Source organism: Cydia splendana, chromosome 9 (genome assembly GCF_910591565.1).
Source record: "Cydia splendana chromosome 9, ilCydSple1.2, whole genome shotgun sequence".
NCBI lineage: Eukaryota > Metazoa > Arthropoda > Insecta > Lepidoptera > Tortricidae > Cydia > Cydia splendana.
This window is the reverse complement of record NC_085968.1, coordinates 20,544,665-20,552,803: the sequence shown is the minus strand read 5'-3', so window position 1 is coordinate 20,552,803 and position 8,139 is coordinate 20,544,665. Positions and strand designations below refer to the sequence as shown.

Sequence of the window (8,139 nt, the reverse complement as noted above, 5' to 3'; positions counted from 1 at the left end):
CCTTCGTGTGAATACATACATGGTTATCCATTTGCGTCATTCAAACGCTTTTTTAACGCGCGTTGAAAAAGCTGCCGTGCAAACGGGGCCTAAACGTATGTAGCCGGCATTAGACTATACGTTAAGCCCCCTCCAGACTATGCGCGTGAATCGCGGGCGAAGCCGCGAACGCGAGTGTGGAGTCGATTTCGCTGTCTGCGATTCACGCGCATAGTCTGGAGGGGGCTTTACGTTACCTGTGGTGCCGCCATTGTAAAAATTACATCGCATAATATGCAAATATTTATTATCAGATTTTTATACTTTCAAAAAGTGCTGCAATGGCATGAAAAATACGAAAAGCAAAGACTGTAAATTTAAAAACAAAAGAAATAAACAACCCAAAATATAGCTGCATTATGCGTTCTAAATTTGAAACGAGTAAAAAGCAAAAATGCCGTCGTCGTCGAGCGATGCAAGTTTGGAATCAACACCGGAATTTATAAAGAAACAAGCGACATCGGTTGTTGGCAATTTGCTGCCTACTAAGTCAAGACATAAATATCTAAAAGCATATGAAAACTTCTTACAATAGAGATCATCTAAAGGCGTAAAATCGTTTTCAGATTCTGTGCTTCTTGTGTATTTTCAAGAATTGTCAACGCACATGCAACCTACACTTTGGGGCATATATTCAATGTTAAAGGCCACCATCGGCACAAAACACGATGTCCAAATCAACGATTACACAAAATTAACGACGTTTATCAAAAGGTTTTCTGAAGGCCACAAGCCAAAGAAGTCTAGTACTAACTACAAATAACATCGAGAGGTTCATAAACGAAGCACCCAACTACATTTATTTGTTAATGAAAGTAAGTAAAATAACGCACTCTATGCTTAAATTACCTGGGATCAGTGCAAGTAATACTCATCAGTTCATTAAACATAACTTTTGTTACAGGTGGTTCTTATCTTTGGGCTTAATGGTGCCTGCCGTGGAAGTGAACTAGTAAATTTAACTGTTGATAATGTCCAAAAACATTCTGAAGAAGTAGTATTAGTATTTTTGCCTGATACAAAAACAAAGAGAGTGGTCATTTGTAATAAAGGGAGAACATAAGAAAATTGTTGAAAAGTACCAAGCACTTCAGCCTTCTGACTACACTAATAATAGCTTCTTTATCCAATATCTAAATGGAAAATGTGTGAGACAGGTAATTGGGAAGAATAAATTAAGCTCACTTCCAGGAGATATAGCATGATTTTTAAAATTAGAAAATCCGGAAATGTACACGGGGCACTGTTTTAGACGTACATCTGCTACTATTCTGGCCAAATCCGGAGCGGATCTAACTCTACTTAAGCGGCAGGGGGGTTGGAAATCAAGTTCTGTAGCAGAAGGCTATATAGATGAATCAGTAGAAAACAAGTCAAAGATAAGCAACAAACTAACAAATAATATTAAACTAAGACCAACTTCACCTTTGCCAGGATGCTCATTTGGTGTAAATCCAAGACCATCTAGACCTTTGCCAGAATGCTCATCTACTAAAAAACCAAGACCAGCTTCACCTATGCCTGGATGCTCATCTGATGTAAACTCAAGACCAGCTTCACCTTTGCCGGGATGCTCATCTGATGTTAACACCCAAGACCAGCATCAGCATTTCCGGGATGCTCATTTGATGTAAATGCAAGACCAGCTTCACCTTTGCCGGGATGCTCAGAATGGTTATCCAGTGATAGGTTACCCTCTTCCAACATTTATTCCCGCATACCAAATAGCCAAACTACAACCACTCAAATAAATAGAAGTAGAATATCCCTCCCAAAAGTGTACTATCACACTTCACTTTTAGTAAGTTTTTAAAATCTTAAGGGATAAAATAATCACATAACCATTATTATTTTTGTTTATTGTTTCTTGTTAAATTTGATAACTTCAGCAATTTTATTTTCTGTTTCAACATTAAGATTTTTTGTTATAAGTACTTTTATAATTTTGTTTCAACACTAAGGTTTTATGTTATATTTGTAATACTAACTAATAAACAAATAACATTATGACAATAATGACAATGAACTGAAGTCACAAGAAACATGCTTTTTGTATGTTTCTTGTGATTTTAGCATTTTCTGAAAGTATAAGTAAATCTGGTAATAAATATTTGCAATGTAATTTCTACAATGGCGGAGCTGAAATTGAATAAATATGATTGTGTCAATACTAAGATTTTTTTATTTTCCTCATAGTTGATGTGAAAAGCAGTATGTGTCACACGGTATCAAAATTATTTCGTCTTGGGCGTTAACACTTGAATCCCTCATTACGGTCAGGATTCTACAATAGAATCCCGAACGTAGTGAGGGAATTCAGGAATCCCCTTCTGGGAGAACAATTATGTCAATCAAGCAGTCAATATAAATTAAACAAATTGGTTGACGTAGCTGGCGGCTACCTCGCACAACGTATCAGCATTGCGATACAGCGAGGAAATGCCGCCAGCATCCTTGGTACAATGCCTCAAGGGCCTATTTTAGATTTAAGCTAGTTATTAATTTAGTTTAGTAGTACCACTGTATATATATTGTATGTAAATAAATTATTGAGTATTTATTAATTAAACAAAAGTATAAAATCAATTTGTTAAATACGTCTGCGAGCGATATTCCAAATTTTTATATTAAAGGAAAAAATTGAAAAATTACGCTTCCGGCAGGACAATGCAACTTGAGACTCCGGTGCCGTTAAAAGATGTAATCGTCTTTCGGTAGATGTCGCTATACGCCACCCCAAAGGCGTGTTACATAAGGGAAAGTATGGAAAGATTCTGGTAGGCTTCCGTAGCTCAATTGGCAGAGCTAACGCACGGATGCGGAGGTTGCGGGTTCAAGTCCAGCCGGAAGCGTAATTTTTCAATTTTTTCCTTTAATATAAAAATTTGAAAAAAATTAAATCATATAAAGTCCAACAACTCGGCCATTTACGATTTAAGAGAAAAGTTTTTCCTACAAAACATGCTTATTTTAGCGTATTCTCTACGATAACGCAATAAAAAATAGGTGTCATAATGACACAACATCCTTCGTAATTTTTACTAAGTCCGAAGATTGTTTTCAACTTCCGGGTCAAATATCTCGACCATTTTTGATTTTAGAGAAATGTTTCTCAAGTAAAAGATGCTTATCTTAGCGTATTCTCTACGATAATCTCATGAAAAATAGGTGTCATAATAACATCACTCGTATTTTTTTTTTTAAAGTTCTGCACCCTTTTAGACTGGTCATATTTTTGTAAAAATCGATTTCGACTGGCAAATCATACATATTACTTTTTGGTAACCGGGTTTTGTAACCTAATTAGACCCCGCTATTTAAATCCGAATTTGCCGGTCGCTTGATCGAATTCTTGACCGGAAGTGAGATATTTGATATTAAAGGTCCCTTTTTTAGTTTTTTGTAAATAACTCATAAACTGAGGCGCATAGCAAAAAATGTTCTCACACATAAGTAATCTTCATAAAATTGCTTAAAAGAAAGATCCCGTACAATTTTTCGCTAGGATAAATATTCAAAGAGATATTAACGAGAGAAATTTAATTATAATCCCTTCTAAGGTCCTTTTTATAGTTTTTTTCGTAAATAACTTGTTAACGGTGGCCAATATCAAAAAATGTTGTTAAACGTTAATAATCTACACAAATTTTTCTAAAAAAAGATTCAGTATATTTTTTTCCGCAGGGATCAATATTTAAAAAGATAATAAAGAGGGAAAGTTAATTATAATAAATTCTAAGATTCCTTGTTTTTATTTTTTCGTTAATAATTTGAAAAGTAAGACTCAAAGCAAAAATAAATCATGCACATAAATAATAAACATAAAATTTCCTACAAGAAACATTTAGCACCCTTTACAGCTTGGCAAAAAAGAGTAGAAATTAAAAAGTGGCAACACTGTAGTGTCGTCCCGTTTTCTTATATGCATTGGTTTGAAAAGGATGGCACCACAGTGTTGCCACTTTTTAATTTCTACTCTTTTTTGCCAAGCTGTAATACCTTATTAAATATTGATCGTAGCGAAAAAGTGTACGGAACCTTTTTTGTGGACAATTTTATGTTCAATATTTATGTATAATATTGTTTTGCAACGGGCCACCGTTTAGGAGTTATTTACGAAAAACTAAAAAAAAGTGATCTGTGAACTGATTGTAATTAACTTTCTTCCTTTAATATCGTTTTAAATATTGATCCTAGTGAAAAGTATTCAAGATGTTTTTTGCAGGGAATTTTATACAGATAATTTATTTTTAAAACCTATTTTGCTATGGGACACCGTTGACGAGTTATTTACAAAAAACTTAAAAGGGACTTTAAAATTGATTATCATTAACTTACCCGCTGCTTTGTCTTTTTAAATATTGATCCCTGCGAAAAATGTACAAAATCTTTTTTTTAGAAAATTTTGTGTAGATTATTAACGTTTCATAACATTTTTTGATATTGGCCACCGTTTACGAGTTATTTACGAAAAACTAAAAAAAGGGACCTTAGAAGTGATTATAATTAAATTTCCCGCGTTAATATCTCTTTGAATATTGATTCTAGTGAAAAATTGTATGGAATCATTCTTGTAGGCAATTTTATGCAGATTACTTATTTGTAAGAACATTTTTTGCTATACGCTACCGTTTATGAGTTATTTACGAAAAATTAAAAAAAGGTACCTTTAATATCAAATATCTCACTTCCGGTCAAGAATTCGATCAAGCAACCGGCAAATTCGGATTCAGCGGGGTCTCATTAGGTTAAAAAACCCTGTTGCCAAAAAGTAATATGATTTGCCAAACGCATCAAGGAAAGCGATTTTGAATTTTTTTGTCTAGTCTATTTTCTTTAGTCCAACCCAGACCGCTCCTAAACTAAACTTTATTATATAACGCTGATAGTACGATGTGGTATCGTCTTGGGTCGTCCCATTCGTTATGGGACGTTAATGTTAAAAACGAATGGGACGACCCAAGACGATACCTTCGATGTGACACATACAAAGCTTGACAGACGGCTACCAAAATAATATGTAATTTAAATAAAGTATAAAACTTACCTATCTTCGTCCTCAGTGTCTTCGAAAGAGGCGTATAACGCCTCTATTTTCTTGCCTTCATGGTAGCTAGTGATGTCTGCCGCCTTGACAACGCACCGCATTCGGACCCAGTCCTTGGAGGGCGGTTGTTCCGCCCTCCTCAGCCGGTCCAAATCGAGCGACCTTTTGGTTTTCGGCCACATCAAAATATTGTTGTCTATCCAGCACATGGGTACCAAAGATATCATTTTTTTGTCATTTTCCTCGGTCAGCACGACCGACCACGGCATTTTTACACTTTGAGAATATCTGAAAACGAATGAACACAAGGAGCCATTTTGCAAATCCAGTAACTTTGTTATTACTTTTGACAGCGCGTGTTATGTGTCAACACAGAGTCGACACAAAGTCGAAACATTGCACCTACTTTGTGACTGCAATATTTCTCAGCCTTAAACCATATTTATACATCATAATTAACAAGTTTCGTAGTATGTAAAGCGTTATTTCTGTTATTTAAGTATAGTATACGCATCGAAGTACTAAAAATGCTTCAAATAATATAGTTATGAACACAGGCACTGAGAAGTAAACAATTTCATTTCCGGCTAAACTAAAACAATGTGGTGGCGCGTTGATTATATTACACTTAGTTTATCAAATCACTCGAGCAGTTTAATTCCCCATAATAATTTAAGTCATATTGTAATATAAATGCAAACAATATATAATTACGTCTTGTAATCCGTTTTAGAGATGGCGTATTAATGTCACTTATTTTTATTTAACTATTTTTCCATCTGACAGTTTCCATTTGACAGGAACAAAATGAACGAATGAACGAATGATTTTGGCATAAAGTAGTCGCAAACCCGAAACAATGTGTGCACACGGCGACCACACTTTATGTCACTTTGTGTCATGTGTCGACCCTTCCCCATTTCTGGTAACTGTGTCGACACGGCGACGACTCTGCGACTGGAATTGTGACCGAAACAGACGGTGTCGACACAAGATGTGTCAACACCGCGTCGTAACGGCGACTGGATTTGGTTGTATGGGTTATACTTGTCCGTACATGTATTGGCACGGGCAAGACGCACGATAAGTAAATGTAAGATCATTCTGATGTCTGTGTACGACTGTACGTTCGAATATGCCTGACATCCTTAATTAAGAGCAAGGTATGTTATTTTATTTGTTATTTTTGATTAATAACCGTCGCCAGTATTATTTTGTCCTACTTTCCCCAACATTCCTAAAATTTTACGGGCCTGATTTAGTTTAATCCCTTTTAAGTTTTATCCCTTTCTTACAAATACATAAGTCAAAATGACAGATAAAGACAAACGATTCATAGCTAATTCAGGCCAGTAACGCGTTTATGAATAACGCCATTTTACTTTACAGTTGTAAATTTTACTTTTATGCCCTAATTGCTTAATAACTTTCAAGGTGGAATATTATCTTTAAAATTCTAAGTGACTCTAAAGAACGTTTAAACACTTTAAAAGCCACTTAAGAAAAGTGGTAGAAAAACACTAAGATACTTACACAAATGAGTTTACTTAATGAGTAACTTCTTCTTCTTTTCCAGTTTGTGACGACTTCATACCATACAAAGGAAGTTGTCTTTGAAATAAACTACAAAGATAACAAGATAATCGTGCCGAAGTTTCTTATAAGTTTAAAGTGGTTTGAGACAAGTCTTATGTAGGGTTACCAGTTATGGGCCTTATCTCGGCAGATGTGGTGGAATATGTTTGCAAGAAGATCTGTTACGAGATCACGTCATTATGTGCACTTCAGCAGTGGGGAGACACTCCTGATTTCGGGCAAACTCGGCTCCGTTCGGCTCAGCATTGCTCCGAGCAATTATTAGGGTTGGTACCACTTGACGTCCTTTTACGTGTACGACCACAGATAAGATAGGCTTGAATTTTGACAACCCCAAATAGCCGAAAGAGATAGTGCCATACATTAGAAAAGGATAGCATGATTCGTCCCTGAATCGCTGTCAAACTTTGATTTTGTAGGAAGTGTCCTTTCTGTACGGTAGTACTATTATTTATTCTGTGACTTCAGCTCGTCCGTGGTGCGCGTGCCGCGGCCGCTGGTGGAAATTATCACAAGCGCGATCTTTTACTGAAATTATATTCCTACGTTTGTTCCCGCTCTCCCCTATTCTCGTTGCTTCCAAATTCATAATGTCGCATAAGCGTCACATGCTCTTCAGGAAACAGTTTTTTTAAATTACTGAAGTACCTATAGTGCGACATAAAATAGTCTCTACTATTAAATAATATGGAACTAAAAAAAAATCTAACTAAATTATTGCCATGTTTAAGTATTTTACTTCAAAAATGTGACAGTTACGTAGAAAGTGGCGCCCTCAATAATTTTCTATAATTTTTTGTCGTACTATACCTACATTTATTTACCCTGTCGTCTGGCACTGGCAACCCTGAGACAGGTCTCGGAAGAGACAATTTAATCTCCTCGGCTCGTGGTCCGGCAATCGCGTTCTAAAACGTTTACTCGTACAAGTTCTTTGTCATCCTGAAACTAAATCGTTTTAAACTTAAATTCTCCTTAAGAAGGCCAATTAAAACCGGATGATTAATACGCCAGGTGAGCTTATGTAACTATTAAGACTGCTAATTAATGCAAGTTTTAATTGCAACTAGGATTCGCTGGCGACTATTTAAATAGATTTATAAAGTTAATATCAGTTTAGCTCAGGCGAGAACACTTATCGAGTCTTTTAAGGAACTTGACTCAGTTGTACGATACTGCTTAAAACGACTTTAAGGACTTTTATCAGACTTTGTTCTACCAAGACGGGATGCTGTGTTGTAGCTGACTTTGCATTCTATTAGAGAATAATTAAGAGCAGGCTAACGTAAAATAGTAGTTTGATATTGAATTTTTACACGTTTTGATCAAGGGACAATACCACAAAAATATATCCGACGGAAACTGGACTATTTTTGCAAGGGCAGACTCCAACGAAAACCTTAAAAATAGTGGGAGAATTCAGTGTAGTGCGTATGCGCTCCGCTTTGGTCTCAGGC

At 35.8% G+C, this 8,139-nt stretch overlaps 1 long non-coding RNA gene across 1 annotated transcript; it reads left to right on the top strand.

Moving 5' to 3' along the window:
- Window positions 1-242: 242 nt before the first annotated feature.
- On the top strand, window positions 243-2,209 carry LOC134794044 (uncharacterized). The gene is made up of 2 exons (XR_010144625.1): window positions 243-854; window positions 944-2,209. It is a non-coding gene; the product is annotated as an uncharacterized LOC134794044 (long non-coding RNA).
- Window positions 2,210-8,139: the final 5,930 nt, after the last annotated feature.